This window comes from Phyllostomus discolor, chromosome 4, assembly GCF_004126475.2.
Source record: "Phyllostomus discolor isolate MPI-MPIP mPhyDis1 chromosome 4, mPhyDis1.pri.v3, whole genome shotgun sequence".
In the NCBI taxonomy this organism is placed as follows: Eukaryota; Metazoa; Chordata; class Mammalia; order Chiroptera; family Phyllostomidae; genus Phyllostomus; species Phyllostomus discolor.
In genome coordinates, this window is record NC_040906.2 from 137,572,602 (window position 1) to 137,588,604 (window position 16,003).

General features: G+C 37.0%; 1 protein-coding gene across 28 annotated transcripts in view; it reads left to right on the top strand.

Annotated features, from left to right (window-relative positions):
- RIMS1 (regulating synaptic membrane exocytosis 1) overlaps positions 1 to 16,003 on the top strand; it is a 420,732-nt gene that overhangs the window by 144,896 nt on the left and 259,833 nt on the right. The window lies entirely within an intron of this gene.

Below are 16,003 nucleotides of genomic sequence, written 5' to 3' on the forward strand. Positions count from 1 at the left end.
ATGCAGGCCTGATGCCCCATAGGAGAATCTATCTGTAGGCGTGGGTCCTGTGTGGCCTTTCTGAGTGGGAGCTGGGCCCATGCCACACAGAACAGTCTCCTATATAAAACATAGGTGAAAATATTTGTACTTTTTATTAGGCAAAGAATTCTTTAAGTGGACACAAAAGCATAAAACAGAAAAAGTTGATAAATGGGATTTTATCAAAATTAATCTCTGTTCTTTGAAAGATGGTGTTAAGAAAATGAGTCCAAATCATAGATTTGGAGGAAAAAATGTAAAACACATTTTTAATAAAATATATGTATCAAGAATAACTAAATTAAGAACATGGCAAACTTCCCATAATGTATAAAATATTTGAACAGACACTTTACCAAAGAAAAGAAACAAAAGTCAAAAGCACATGAAAAGATGTGCAACATCTTTAGTTATTAGGGAAATGCAGATCAAAACCAAAATTATGTACTTTTCACACCCACTAGAATGGCTAAAATTAAAAAGACAGGAAAATAACAAGTAGTGACCAAGACTTGGTACAACTGAAACTCCCCTGTATTAATATTGGGAATTTAAAATGATAAGCCACTTTGGAAAACAGTTTAGCAACTTCTCACCATGTGAAATATGTATGTAATATATTACCTAGAAATTACATCCCTAGATATCTAACCAAGAGAAATAAAAGCTCATGTCCTCCCAAAGACTTATATGCTTATGGTCATTACCATATGCATATGCCCAATAGTCCAGGTTTGAAAACAACTCAGCTGTCCAACTGGAGGAATAAACAAAACCTGGTGTATCTCCACAATGGACTACTTACTACTCAGCAATTTAAAGAATACCTAGCAAATACACACAAAAATATGGATGAATCTTTCAAACATCATGCTAAGTAAAAGAAGCTACTCTCAGTAAATTACATTCTACAGATTTCCATTTACATGAAATTCTACAAAAAGGCAAAAATGCTAAGATCAGAAAGAGTAGTAGTTTCCAGGGACCAGGAGAGATGGAGGGGGTTGACTAACTGCAAAGGGACCTGAGGGTATTGTAGAGGTTCGATAATGTTCTGTGTCTTGATTGTTAAACGCATCAGGCTGTACACTAAAAAATGATGAATTGTGTTGTATTAAATTGCACTTCAGTCAACTTGACTTATAGAAGAAAAAAAAGACCGCATAACTCTAGCTTCCTCTTGTAGATTTACAAAGCATATTCATATCTTAAAAGCTCTAAGACAGAGAGAAATAATTTTTACTTAACTTTAACAGCCTGGCAAATCTGAAATATTTTATCTCTTGTATAAAATATGTTATACCTTATTTTAAATGATTTCAATTTTTTTTGCAATTGTAAAACAATTGAATATTATTTTATTAAAACAAACTCAAATAAATTTTTAAATTTTAAATCTTTTGCTATATATTGACATGTCTCCTGAAAGGCTACAGCAATTTCATGTTTATGAGAATGACTGTTTCCACACCCTTACAGGGTATTTGTTGTAAGTTGTTTAAATCTTTTTCAACTTTATAGGTAAAGAGTGTTATATTTTTAGTTTGCATTTTTCACTACTAATGAATATGGATATTTTCCAGAGGTTGATTGGTCATTAACAATATTTCTATCTTTAATTTTCCATATACATTCTTTGTTCTCCTCCCATTCACACTTAGCTCTTTGCATTACTTATTGGTGTTTAAGAACTTTTAAAATTAAAAATCCTATAATTTAATATATTGTTTTTCAATGTCAAATTTGATATTTTATGTTTGGATAATAGAAATTTTCCTTTATTGTATATGTCCTTGGAATCATTTTAAGGACATTATTTTCTTTGTAAAAAAATGCTGCTGCTAGCATGGATGCAAAATAAAATATTTTGGTTCACATGAACTAGGTTAATAATTGGACCAATAGTGTCTGCTCAGTGGTCACATGACTCTTAGGAATCTTCAAGAAGTTGTTGAACCCCAGAGACCAGCCTGGGTGGGTTATCAACCTCAGTTTCAGGTTCTGTATTTATCTGCCCATCAGGGGTGTTTGGCAAGTTCTGTCTCGGGCTATTCTTATCATCTTTGTTAGTGTGTGAAAGAGGGAACGGGTTGAAAAATGGGATGGGTTGGAGGTTTTATTGTTGGAGGAGGGTGTTGACAGGAAGAAACTGTACCCTGTTTAGACACTATAGTCAATAGTCACTATAGTCAACAGTTTGAAGATAAAGAGGAGGATGGCGGATGAACTAGAATTCCTGAGAATGATGCAGGGTCCCCATCCACATGTATTGAGAGGTTAGTCCTGATTAGGAGGAAATAATTAATTACTGAGACTAGAAGAAAGGATGGAAACAGGGATAGAATATTTACAAACAAGATGAAATACTGTGAAGTGAATCCTACCCCAATGGGCACTATTATTTTGCTTTATTATTATTATTTATTATTTTAGCAACATCATTTGCTATAAATTGGGTTCTGGAGACAGGTGGCAAATGAAAGCTTTTGAAAATTCATACTGAGAACTGAAATTTCAGATTTTATTTTTGCAAACATGGAATTCCAGTGGAACATATTTTACTTTTGTAGAATATTTACTTTGAATATTTATTTCAGATTAATGGATCATATAAAATAGATATTTTGGATTATTTTAATAATTTCTTTTTTTAAGATTTTATTTATTTATTTTTAGAGAGGGAAGGGAGGAAAATAGAGAGAGAGAGACATCAATGTGCGGTTGCTGGGGGTTATGGCCTGCAACCCAGGCATGTACCCTGGCTGGGAATCGAACCTGCGACACTTTGGTTTGCAGCCCATGCTCAATCCACTGAGTTACACCAGCCAAGGGCGATAATTTCTGCTGTGACATTTTTACTTCCTTGTTTTTTAATGTAAGCCCTACTTTTCTGCTATCCCCCTTGAATCTTTGCATAGAATAGATATTTGCTAAAAAACTAGTGTAGATAGAGGGAATAAATTTTAAAGTCATATGACTCATGAAAGTAAATACTGTTTATTACATAAATTACTCAAATAACTGTTTATTATAGAAAGATTATGATATGTAGTTACCAATAAAATCAGTTTTTATATAGCCTTGAATGATACACTTTGTAACATGAAGTGACCTGTGTAAAGAAGCAGTAGATATTTTTTAAAGCAATTCCAGGTTCTTAGTTTTAGATGCCTATTGCTTTTTCGTGCAGCCCTGTACACTGAAGAGATTGATTTTCCATTTGTGCTCCCCGTTGCAGTTTTGAGCTTCTTTGAATAAGCTCATCAGACGTAACTAGTTACTAGGGCTTTATTTCTGAGATGCAGCACTGTGACACAACAATTCCAAATTAGATCTAAATGCAATCCATGGAATTTTCAGTTTTACAGTTTCTTTGAAGTCCTGGTAAATACTACAAAGGAGGGATTCTCTGATGGAGTAATTCTAGAAATGACAGCCACATAAGACATTTCTGGGATACCTTATTTTAATTTCTATTGACCAGGCTTAAATATTTTGTTAACTGCCTGAATTAAATATCTTACAATCATAAATTTAAACAAGTGAACATAACCTATGAAAGACAGGAAGCTAATGAAACAACATCAAAAGTTTTCAGAAAGTGTATCTGTCAGGTCTATAACCTTTGGGGGCTCGTTCACAGGGGCTCTGACCTAGCTGATCATGTAGAAAGGAGTAATTAGAGGAGATACAAACTTCATCCGAATTCTCTTTCTATAAAATTTATACTAGACCTCTAAAAGAAATAAGTTAGTATTAATTATATTGTATTAGGTGGCTTTTAATACCACCTTCCTAATATGAAAGTGCTTTTTAATTCTGTGTTCTTTATATGGTCTGTGAATGAAAAATCCATTTGGATACTGTTTGGAACTATGCGGTAAAATCTTTGGGTTTATTGGGCATGTAATTTTGATTTGCTTCTTATTTCCATTAACCCAGGTACCAAGCAAGTAATGGTGCATTCAAACCTGTTACTATGACCAGCGCAACTTAATCATTCTACAGTTCTTCTAGGTGTTTGGGGTACAGACTGAACAAAACAAAAATTCTTCCCACATAGAGCTTACATTGTCTTGTGGAGAGAGAGAAAATACATAAGCAAATCATATATTATATTAGAAAATGATAAACAGTGAGAAAATAAAAAACAAGTGGAATCAGAAGTCTCCAAGCAGGAGGATGTATCTGTATATTCAAATAGGATGGTCGGGGTAAGCCTTAATGAGAGAGTGACATCTGAGTAAGTACTTGAAAGGAATGTGAGAGTTAGCCAAACAGGTGCATTTATATGCAGGAGAAGATCTGAGGCAGGTAGAAGAGTAGGTGAAAATTCCGGAGGCCAGGGTATTGACAGTGACTTCTAAGAACAGCAGGGACCAGCATGGCTGGAGAGGAAGTGAGGAGAATAGAAATGAGGCAAGAATGCTCATGGACTTTGTAGCTATACTTCTAAACCATTGATGTGAAAGACTATAATGCAAACTTCATAAGTGGTCATTGAATTGTGCATTAACATATTGTCATTTATTTGTAAAATTAGAGTTATTGCTTTTCTTCATGGAAAGGATGATCCGATTTTCACCAGTAAAATTAGAATGTTGAAAGTATAAGCATATATTTTAACAAATAAGAAGAGACATTACACTATAAAAATGTGAAATTACTTAGAAAACACAGTTGTGTCTCAATATGATTTTTTACCATTTATATTTAATACTTTAACTTACTGTAGTCTTATACTCATCCTGGTCAGCTTAAATTCTTTTAATCCCTCACCCAGTACCCCAGAGCCAAATTCAGTTCTTGAAAGCAGAACTGACCCATATGTTTTAGTGAAAGCTAACCAGTAAGTGTACTGTGAAGATCCTGGGGTGGTAGTTGTGTATTAAGGAAAGGCAGTTCTGACAGGCATAGTTTGATTCTTGGTTGTGGTTCCAAGCAGTGTGTGTGTATGTGTGTATTTTCAGTATAGTTACGTGAAAGAGAACTATCAGAACTACCTTAGCTCTGCCTCCTTTTACAAAAGAATGGTAGTCTTCATTGTAAGTTACCCTGTACCATTTCACAGTGGGCCTCCTTTGGCAGCCATGGTCCCCACTAACGTATCATTCATGGTACTTTGGGTCAATTCTCTTTTCCACCTTCTGAGCTATTAATTATCTATGACTTCTACTTGGCCAAAAGGGTCTTGAGAGAACATGATGAAGCCACCTCAAATCTCAAAAATAGAAACTTAACCTCTCTGTTTTAGAATATTTTCTCTTCAAATATTATTTTTAAGAGTCAGTTTTGAGGCCCTAAAAAAATCAAGAGTAAAATGCAAAAAGTCAAGCTGAGAAAAAAAATGGATTTGTATTATGGTACCAATGGTACAAATTCTAGTTTCAGAAACCAGGAAGATTGGGAGGAGAAATGGTATTTTCAGCTGTGGGTTATCATCCTCTTATTTAAAACATTTTTTTTAATTAAGGCTACCTTCTGAAATCTTTTAATATTCTTTTACAATAAGGTAAAATTCAGAGTTAATCTTATAAGAAATAGTGAGCTTCAAGGGGAAAGTCATATAAATTCTATATATCTGAAATATCACTATTATGTTACTTAAATGAAATTAGAATCATTTTTTGAAAGGGTAGTATTTGGATCAAAGGGATTCCCAAGAACAAATGAGCTTATCTCTGTTGGCCTTGAATGTAACCTGAATTCCCTCAGGATTTGTCTTATGATCCTCTCGTGGTTAGGGAAGATTGGTCAGTAAGCTTTTGTCTCTCACCTTTTGGTTAAAATAGCATATTTTCAAGACACCTGAAACCTGTGATGATCCATCCACAGTAGTGAAATATATGCACAGGTATAAGCACATTCTTAGGTTAGGTAGTGTTTTTTATGTGGACATGGTGGATAAGGCACACAATAAGCACCAACAATGCTTGCATTTACCATATTACAGCAAGAGCTATTTTGGCTCATGGCCTGAGAGTCTAACCTTGCACCAGTGGTTCAGAGGCTCTTGCAACAAAACATTAAAAAATAACCATCTCTGTTGGTGTCTGAGCGCTTTCTGTCCTCCCAGGACCCTGCCTGGGATGGGGCTCAGCCAGCACAGCCTAACTGTTTCTGCCGAGGTCATAGCATTCTCCTGAGCCCTGAGCTTAACAATGTATTCTCCTTTAATGTCCACAATGAAATATTTCATCAACAGCCTGCTGGGATATGGGATTAAATATATAAATGTTAATGAAAGGGTCCATTATCACATCAAGTTGTTTTCTTACCTTTAAACTTTAATCATGAGAAATAGATGGAAAATAGAGAGTAAATTCATTACTCGGGCCTTAGATTAAGCTATTGGAATTGTCAGTGGAGTTAAATACATGAGGGAGGAGCCTACAGCAGTCTGTATAAACCCATCTGTGTGTTAACTTTTACCCCGTGACCCACTGGCGCTATCCTGCCCTAGTAGCCGGCATGATCCAGGGAAGGAAGGCAAAGCTGCGGACAAATACTGGGCAAAGAAGGGGCATAGGACCCCAGGGAGCAGGTGGAGCTCAGCTGCTATAGAAGACAGGGTGTGGCTGGAAGCAGGGCTACCGTGGGATTGAGGTCAGAGTAGACCAGTGATGCACGAAAGATAGAAGAAGAAGCAGTGCCAGAGAACAAGAGAGTGGTGAGTGTCAAGGGCAAGTGCAGGAGATGTAGAGGCAAGATAAACCACTGAGGAAGAAAAGGATTAGCCTCAGTCACCACTTCTGACAGTTTGGCAGTGAAGACAAAGGATGAAAACTTTTTATTATAGAAGAGTCCACATGGGTTGTGATATCTCATTGTAGTGTATACAGTGTAGTTCATCCAATTGTAGTTATTAAGCCAAGTTCAACAGCAGTAGGACAGTGGGCATTCTAATAATGTTTAATGGAGAATCCAGAAGTCAGAAAGTGGGATGAGGGGCACTGCACAACTTGAGCGACAAAATACAGTCCCCCACATTGCTTTGATCTCTGCCAGACTGAGATACAAGGGAAGGTCAGCAAGCAACACAAGACCTTGGGTATAATTTTTGCTCCATAGACACATGGCCTTTGTTTGGAGAGAAACAGTAAGGATGACTCAGGGAAAAGCATGAGTGCCTTCGCATGTTTTCGTGCTTCCATGATTGAGCCTTGCTCCCTATTTTAGCAGTTTATTCTAGTCTTTCAACATTTTTCTAGAGAGAGTACTTATTTAATGTTATAAATATAAACTTAAACTCCATACATAAATAATTATTACTGTGTGACAATTACTTTGCTTATTTGAGCCAAGGTACATTTTTCAGTGTAAAATTGAAAAGTCTATGCCGAAGGCGTGGCCAAAGCAATTAAAGAGAAGCCAAAGACTACGGTTCTCAAAACTCAGAGAATCACTAAGGGTAGAAAAAATGATTTTTTAAGAGGCTTGCAGGTTAAATAGCAATAAAGAGTTGATAAAATTCCCCTGGCCCTGCTGAGGGACACATCCTGAGTGTAGTGGTGTGCGGTGTGACTCTACTGTGTCACAGATTGCAATTTCTGTATTTTTTTAAACTATTTTGACTGAGAAGACTCAACTCATGAGAAATAGCCATCAAATTATTTTTCTATTTTCAGTAAAAACTGCCTCCTTCAGGCTCGGCAAGGTTCTGTCTTTCCTGCTGTGACCCATCTCTCTTAAGGCCATCTTGGTCCAATTCTGTCACTTTTCAGACACTTTTTACTTAATAAGAATACACTGGTATTAGGAGTGAGATAATCCACCCTCTATAATATTTCAGTCTCACACTGAACTCAAAGTTTCTTCCTTCGACAGCTTGCTCTTCCCTCTCTCCTCTGTAATGGGCATGTGTGGCCAGAGCCTGTGGTGCACAGTGTGGACTCTAGGGCCCAAGACACCATCTTTTCTCACACATTTGACTCTTTCTTTTTTTTCTCTTGTCTTTTGGGACTGGGGTTTGGAGGTAAATGAAGGAAAAGATAGTCCTCAATTGACATTTATGATTTGCCTGACCTCCCTCAGTACGCCCTCACTGTTTTTCTGACTAGCCTTCTTTTTCCCTCTCGGGGATACTTTTCCAAATACCAGGCTTCTCACAGCTTTTGTGGTGGGCTTTTAGGAGATTCTAAGGGAACCTGCACAGATGTGGTATTCCAGTGGTAGAACACCTAAGAAGGCTCTATTTATCCTGCTTCTAGCTATCTATCCTCACCAAACAATGGACATGCAGTCTGTCAACACTTTTCTACTGCCTCTTATTCCAGCACTGATGACATCAGGTCCTCTTTTGAGGCAAGAGGCTGTTACTGGTCCCCAGCTTGCTGAGCTTGTAGAAGGGAATGTGAAGAAGAGGGGAGGTAAAAAGGAAGCCACCACCTGTCAGCTCAGTAATTCTTCCCAAAGTAGCCTTTTTTTCTTGCTCCTAGACCTCTTCATGACTTCACTCTGAGAAAGGTTAGACACTGGTTTAACTTCTTTTATCTTTGAAAGTATAAGAATAGGACCTACTTTCAATTGACCCTAGAGATTTTAGTTTCTTTTCTCAACCAGGCAGCATCTTTTCAATAATCTTATTCCATTTTTTTAAAGGGTGGGAAGAGAAGAAAGGACTTCACACCATCCTTATAGTAATATTGAAAGTTTACTATGTGTTTGGGGGGTACTATACCAACTCACTTGAAATGGAGGCCCAGAAAAGTTAAGTATCATGTCCAAGATCACACAGCTAGCAAGGGGGCAGAGCAGAATTTACACTTGGGCTGTCTGGTGACAGGGGCTATGTTCCAACCACTGCCTCTGCAGGCTTGTAAGATGTGATGCCATGGTTTGTGGATGTGGAGATAGGATCCTGAGCCAACTGGCTGGCATGGACTTTAGAGGGCAGGCTGGGAACCCTCCTCTTACAGTGAGGGAGTTAGAGTCACAACTCTGTGAAGCTTTGGTAAAGTGTGGTGTTAGCTGCAGGGCAGTGTCACTCACTGAGCCCAGGGATCGTAAGACCCAGTGCACTCAAAGATGCTTTTTGTCCAAATAAAAAAACTTATTGAACATACTATAATTATTTCAGTGCACACTACTTTGATAAATAACATTTTTTGCAAGTATTATGTAATTCAGTGGCCACTTAACTTTATTTTTCATCTAATATCCCCCAAGGTAATCAACAGTAGCTTTATTAGATGACCAAAGGACTTATAAAAGATGTTGCTGAGAGATTAGTGGCAGATGCAAGCAAGAGGCAAACAGTTGAATACTTTTATACACTCTTCATGGTGTATTATGCATTGCTAAAACTTCATAATCTGTAGCCAATATCCTAGAATTTTATACTATTTCTTGGCAAGACAGTGGTGTGCATAGGTAAGTTTGGGGTTAAAGCTGTGTTGAACCACTTTCCAGCTCAGCTGTGTTGTCTCAAATGAAATGTTGGTCTGTCCCACTGAGATGAGGAGCGTACTTCTCACAACATCATGGCCCTCTGGAGCTGGTCTATCCAGTGAGCTACCAGTTAGGAAGCCTGCTGCCTCAGTAGCCCATGTGAGTAGTAGCATGTTCTCCATTATAAGTCAGAGAACCCAATCTGGGTTGCTTAAGAGATGCTGGAGTATCTTACAGAATTCCAGGGAGAAGGTTGAGGAAGGACCAGAAAAGAGAAATAGTGACTGGTCCCCAAGGGAATGATGGAAACTTCAGTTCTGGCCTATTATCTTTATAGACCAACTGATAAAGCCATGGATTTCCTGCTTTCACTTCCGTTTCATTTATTAAAAATTAGAAAATATTATCATTTAGATTATCTGGAGGGTAAGCATGGTATACTATAAAGCTGAAATCTGAGTAACCTAGATTTTACAGTTTGGTTTTGCCACTTGCTGGTTTATACCACTTTGCATGAATCATTTAACCTCAGTTTCCCTTAATGTAATAAGCAATTTATTGGGTTTTAGGGAGAACTGAATAAGATTTTTATATAAAGCATCTGTAGTTTTTGAACATGTGTTATCTTCATTGTTGATTAAATGGTCTCTTGACTATAATAATAACAAAAACACAGTTGTGCATGACCTTTTATTCACTCAGGTGCTTACAAAGGTACACCCTGGCTATAAACAGGAAACTGCAAGCTTGCATGAACAGACTGGTGGGGAGCTTGCTGCTGTGAGCGTGCCGCTGTGTTTACACTGGCTCTACTGTGTTAGACCAGAGGATAAATCTGATTTGATCTATTTACGATGGTGCTCTGGCTAGAGAGGCAAGAAAAGCTGATCTGTGCTTTTTTCCCAGGGATAGCCAGCCTCTGCTTCCCGAAGAGAATGCTCAGAGTGCAATTAAGTTTAGGAACCAGGGCTCTTTCTCCAAAAGTTTCTTTTAGGATCTTGCCTGAAGCCTCACCACCCTTAACATAGGTCTGGCCTCCTCTCTCTAAATTGCCCCAGCCTCTTTGCTCCTCAGCATGAGCAGAGACCCTTTAAGCTCTATTCCACCCCCTGTCCCCCAACCCCATGGTCTCACACACATATTTGTATCTCTGGTTCACATAGAAAATCTTTACACTGTAGTCTCCTTTGATCTGGTGTGCTAGCTGTGTTATTATATCTGTGTTATCTATCTTTCTGTGCTTATGAAATTTCTCAGGAAAAAGGAGGATCTGTAGAACCCTTGGCTTTTATGGTTAAATCTTAGTTTCACTCTTGATGAGTCCCCCGACTATCTCAGTTTCCTGCCGTAATTTGTCACTTTGGTAGCACGAGATTGGATGGAATTGGAGTAGAGATTAAACTGAGTGAGGCTCCCTCACTCAGACAGCCTTCTTAGCATCTCACTAAAAATTCATGAATTTTGCTCATAAGGCGTATGTGATTAGTTTCCTAAAGTGAGGTATGTTTCATTCCTTTGTGAAGAATAATGCTGGAAATCAAGCAAATTCTAGCGTCTGGTGTTGGAAGAGAAAAATAACATGAAGAGGTATAAGAAAATGCTTCTGAACCAAGAAATAAATTCAGGTTTGTAAAAGCTTAGCGTAGGACATCAGATCTCACTGTGGGTAGTAATGTGACATGAGTAAGTTTACCATATTCTCTGAAGACAGTGAAGCAATGATGATTTGTGAAAGTGTTTTAGTAAATATTATAACTACTCCCCACGTTTTATTTTCTGGACAATGTAATAAAGAGGTAGTTGAGAGCTGGGGAGTTCACAGAGATCTTGGGAGACAGTGTTAGTGATTGTAAAGGAGCTGATTTTTTCTTAAAATAAGAATAATAGTTGTTATTTAATTATTATCTGCTACACCAGGGGCATATTCCTGGGTGCTCCTTATATTTCGTTCTCACAAGTATGTGAAGGAAAGCTGACCCCATTTTAAAGATGAAAAACTGGGAGTCAGGAAGTAAATTATCTTCTCTGAAGTCACATAGTTTGCATTTACATGAGTAGCCCAGTAATTTTCAAAAGTGCTATAAAGGGGTGCATTATGCATTATTATGCAAAATTAAAACACTTGCTGTGATTTTTCTCCTCCAAACTTGCAAGGCAAGTGACTTCCTTCTTTTCATATTTTGACTTCAAGAAATGAATGAATCTGCTGCCTGTAAGATTAATCCCACCAGGCCACCTGTGTGATGCCTAACATTTGTCCTCTCATCACAAATACAGTAATTATTTCCAGAGCGAAAGGAGGACTTAGAATATTTATTTTAATTTTAATTGTAATATTTAGCATTTGAAAATTTACACAAGTGTTTAAGTGGTTGTAAGTTAAACATAAGAGAAAATAAGAAAATATATAAAAAATAAATGAGTAGATCACCTAAAACATGTAGAGTAGGTAGTAAGATATACACAAGAAAAGCTGATTTGCACACCTGGTTGCTAACATTATTCTCAGTTTAATGGCAGTAAAATAAAGAAAATACAATTTGTAATCTATACTACCTTTTCTAATAACAAAAGCATACAAAGTAGTCTGTAGATATTTTTCTAAAGCTATACATAAGGAGGAATTTTTATACACACAAATTCAGGTGCGGCCTCCCCAGCTGGTAGACTTCTCTTGGTGCTCAGGTAACAAGGTTTGAATTCACTGCTTTCTGTGCCTTTAGTGAGATAGCAAATAAACAAGCTGAATATAGGAGAAAGGAAACTACCATGACTTTTGTTGAATGTATCACTAGTTAGAGAGTCTTCAGCAGTGTTTCAGATCCTGCAACATAGCTGTTAATAGTAGTAGGTAATCTCAGCAATTAATTAAAGTTTCTGTGTTTATATAATTTACTATGCAAACTGGGATACTTTGGAGAAAAAAAGGGAAACCAGTAATAATTATACCAAGGCAAGAAATGTCAACAAGCTGTCCCAGCAAACCAGGAATATGATAAATTCCCATGAAAGTAGATACTCGGCTCCAGCATGGTTATGATAACTGTTGAAGACTATACTGGAATTCTCACCCATGCAGAGGCTTACACAGTTGCATAGATGCCTATAAAAAAATCAAGATTTTTTTAAACAAAATATTTCCAATAATCTCACAGACATTGAAAGTACTTAATTCTCATGAAGCTGGATATCAAATAATTTACAAGTATTAATAAACTATTAAGTTTATAGAAACCCACTGGTTCTCTTTTTACACAATTAAAAAATCAAATCCTGAACTTGTAAAATTTATAAAGAGAAAATAATTTTCACAGCATGACTTTCTAACCTTGACCCTTATTCCTGAGCCACTACCTTCCCGTGGGGATTTCTCCTTCATGACCACTGAAACCTTCCCCCTGGCCCCAGGAAGCTCTGTAAAGTCAGACTTTCTGCCTGAGTTCTCTTTAGAGTTGACCCCCCATATTTGTCATTTAAACAAAATTTTATAGAAGGCTCAGAGATTACAGATGAATAATACATGCGAACTGACAAGTGTCTTGATAACCTGGTTTACGGAACAGAATTTGCTCACCTCCAGTTGGAAGCCCTTCTGGGGTTGGGCTGCCTGCCAGGCTTTGGCACAGCTCCACCTGACTGAGCACGTCCTGCTCCATCCAGGCTTTGCAGGAGTTTTCTTTGATGAGTTTGCCCTATGAGAAGCCCAGGCAGAGGAGAGGGAGGCGCAGAAAGAAATGTGCTTTTTTTTTTTCCTGCTTCAGTCTTCTACCTAGGTTCTGGTTTCTCCCTAAAAACTTCTTTCCTGGATTATTGACAGTTGGACAGTGGACCTATTCAGAGGTTCCTTTCCCTTCTTGCCAGGGACATCCTTAATTTATGAGCATACTTTATTAAAAACTTAACATATATGTAAGTGACACAGAGAGAGTTGCAGGAAGAGCCTTTTGCTTCATATAACACACGGAAGTAGTCCCCTTGGTCTGAAAACATTATTAAAATAGTACGAGCTGACCTGTTTTTCTGTATAACAAGTATTGAAAACATTTATATTATTAAAACTAGCTGAGGAAGAAAAACAGTGTCCTAACTGGATGTTAAAGGATTAAAATAGAACTATTGATTTAACATAGTCATTTTAATATGTTAATAATAATAGTAAATGCAATCTTTATTAGGGATGACATATTTTCTAAGATTTACTTCTTAATATACTGTTCCTAATTTACCTTCACACTTATTTGGGACAATTTATGGTATATTCAGTGATTTTGTATAACTAGTGACATGGTTTCATTAGATTTTTTTTTTCAGGCAAACTGTAAATAATTTTAATTTTAAATAATTCATAATTTTATTTAACTGTGATATTTCCACCAGGTACTTGTAAGTTCTTTCTAAATGGGATAGCCTAGATTTGTTAGCTATTTATTAATTGATTAAGCTGCAAGAAGGAATAGTCAAACATATAATGATTCCTGCCACTTGTCCAATCTGAGGCCCTATGCATTCATGCAGTATCCTTCTCACATCTGTGTTACTGATGGGCTTGTTGACAGCTGCCAGCACAGGGACTGAGTTCTGCTTTCAACCACAATCAGGCAGTCAATTAAAAATATTCTTTAAAATTATTTGATGTCTATGAATTAGAGAAGTTCACATCAAAATCTGTATTTCCAGTGTTTCTGAAAGAACGAGACTATTTGGCAAAATGGACCTGCCAAATTTCTTATGAGCTAGAATTGAGTAGGTCCTTCTTGAGGCTCCTTTTTACATTTTCTTCGTGGCCTTGATGTGCACTTGCGTTTGCAAACCTCTGACACCTCTAGACACTAACTATTCCAGCGCACCCTACACTCACTCTGCCTCCAGATTAAACTTCTAAGTGTATCACAGCTGACTCACCATACCCCCATTACCAGCCCTCCACTGTTCCTTCCATTGACTCTGCCACATGGACCTTCAAAGCCTTCCCATTCTGACTTTATAGTCTTATATTTACCACAAGGTAGCATTCTGGTCAAGAGGGGCCACTTGGTTACCAGATCACAGCTTGTGCTTTTACACGTTTTCACTTTTTCTGATGTTTTTCTTCTCCCTCAAATTCCTTTTCATTCATATTCATGTATGAATACCAAATACATTGTTTTAGATCCAGTTAAAAGGTTGTATCTTTATATCTTCCTTAAACAGCCAAGATGGGTAGTGATTCTTCTTTCCTCTACACTCATAACACTGATTCATCTGACTTTTAAATTCTGGAATATGTAAAACTTCATGTTGAAATCATGTGTGATCAAGACCTATTTCAACTACTAAGTAGGATCTAAATGTTGTTCAGTTTGAATCCCACATATACTTGGCACAATTTCTTACACTTATTTGACACTCAATAACTATTTGTTAAATGAGAAAATTTTCCTCTTTGTTTTAATATTCTTTATGTAACATCCTCTGAGACACACATATTGATATTTATATTTTCATTTTCATAAGTAGATGCTATATGTGTACATTTAAAATATTGATTTTGTGAGGCATATGACTTTTTACAGCTCTAGAGCCTATTGTATAATAAAATATTTGACATTCCTGTTTAATCTTTTTTTTCAGTAATTACAATGATTTAGCTTAGTTCCCTATCATTCTTACTGACTAAAATAATTCAGAAAGAACCATGGACTAGCAATCATATATCTTTCTTACATTGTGATAGTATCATGTCAAAACAGTATGAAAAAACTGCTACTCCTAAACAATAATGTGGTGTTAAGTTTTAGGATTAATGCAAAGCTTAATTGGGAATTCATGGCTAATAGAAGCCTTTTAAATTATTGCAATAAATTTTTAAAATGTTCTGTTAGGTTACACAGTGTATTAGACTAATCATTGCTCATTTGTACTAACTCAAGAGTGTGTGCTTTACACTTTGAATGTGCTGCACATAAACATGTGTTGACAATCTCTTTGATTGATTCCTCTGTTTTGTTTCATGCGGTAAGCACTCACTTAGCATTCATACAATTCCCAGTTTTCAGACATCTGATCCTCTTCTCACTTTGTCTCTCTTGCTTCCCGAAGCCTGTGTTCTGGGCATCTGTCCATTCTTCTTCAGTTGCTTTAAGAAGAGTGCAGACACAGACAAGATGGTGAGGGAGAGCATGGAGGCTGCCCTCTTTCTCCTGGGTCTTCCTCTAGATTTCCTGTGAATCTGGCTCAGTGCCTCTGAGGGAACAGTTACTGCCGATGAGAGAGCTGCCAGTGTCAGCCAACGTATACATTTGTACAGTTCAAGTGAAAGGGTTATTCTTTTAATATTTTAAATCTGTTACCAACAGCTCTAGAAAAGATTTACAACACAGCTTTAAAAAAATTGTTTCCCCTAGGGGGAATCTTTAATTGTTTTTAAAGGCAGAAACAATTGCATTCTCATAAATACATTTATGACAGTATGCACAAATATGATGATTCAGCACAACTATGTCAAGCAAGAGCTATAAGGATAACTTGTGCTTGACCTGTAATCAGCATAGAAAAGTACTGGAGAAAAGAATGTAGAAATAGTTCTGGAGGCCAGAAGTTAGAAATCAGCGTG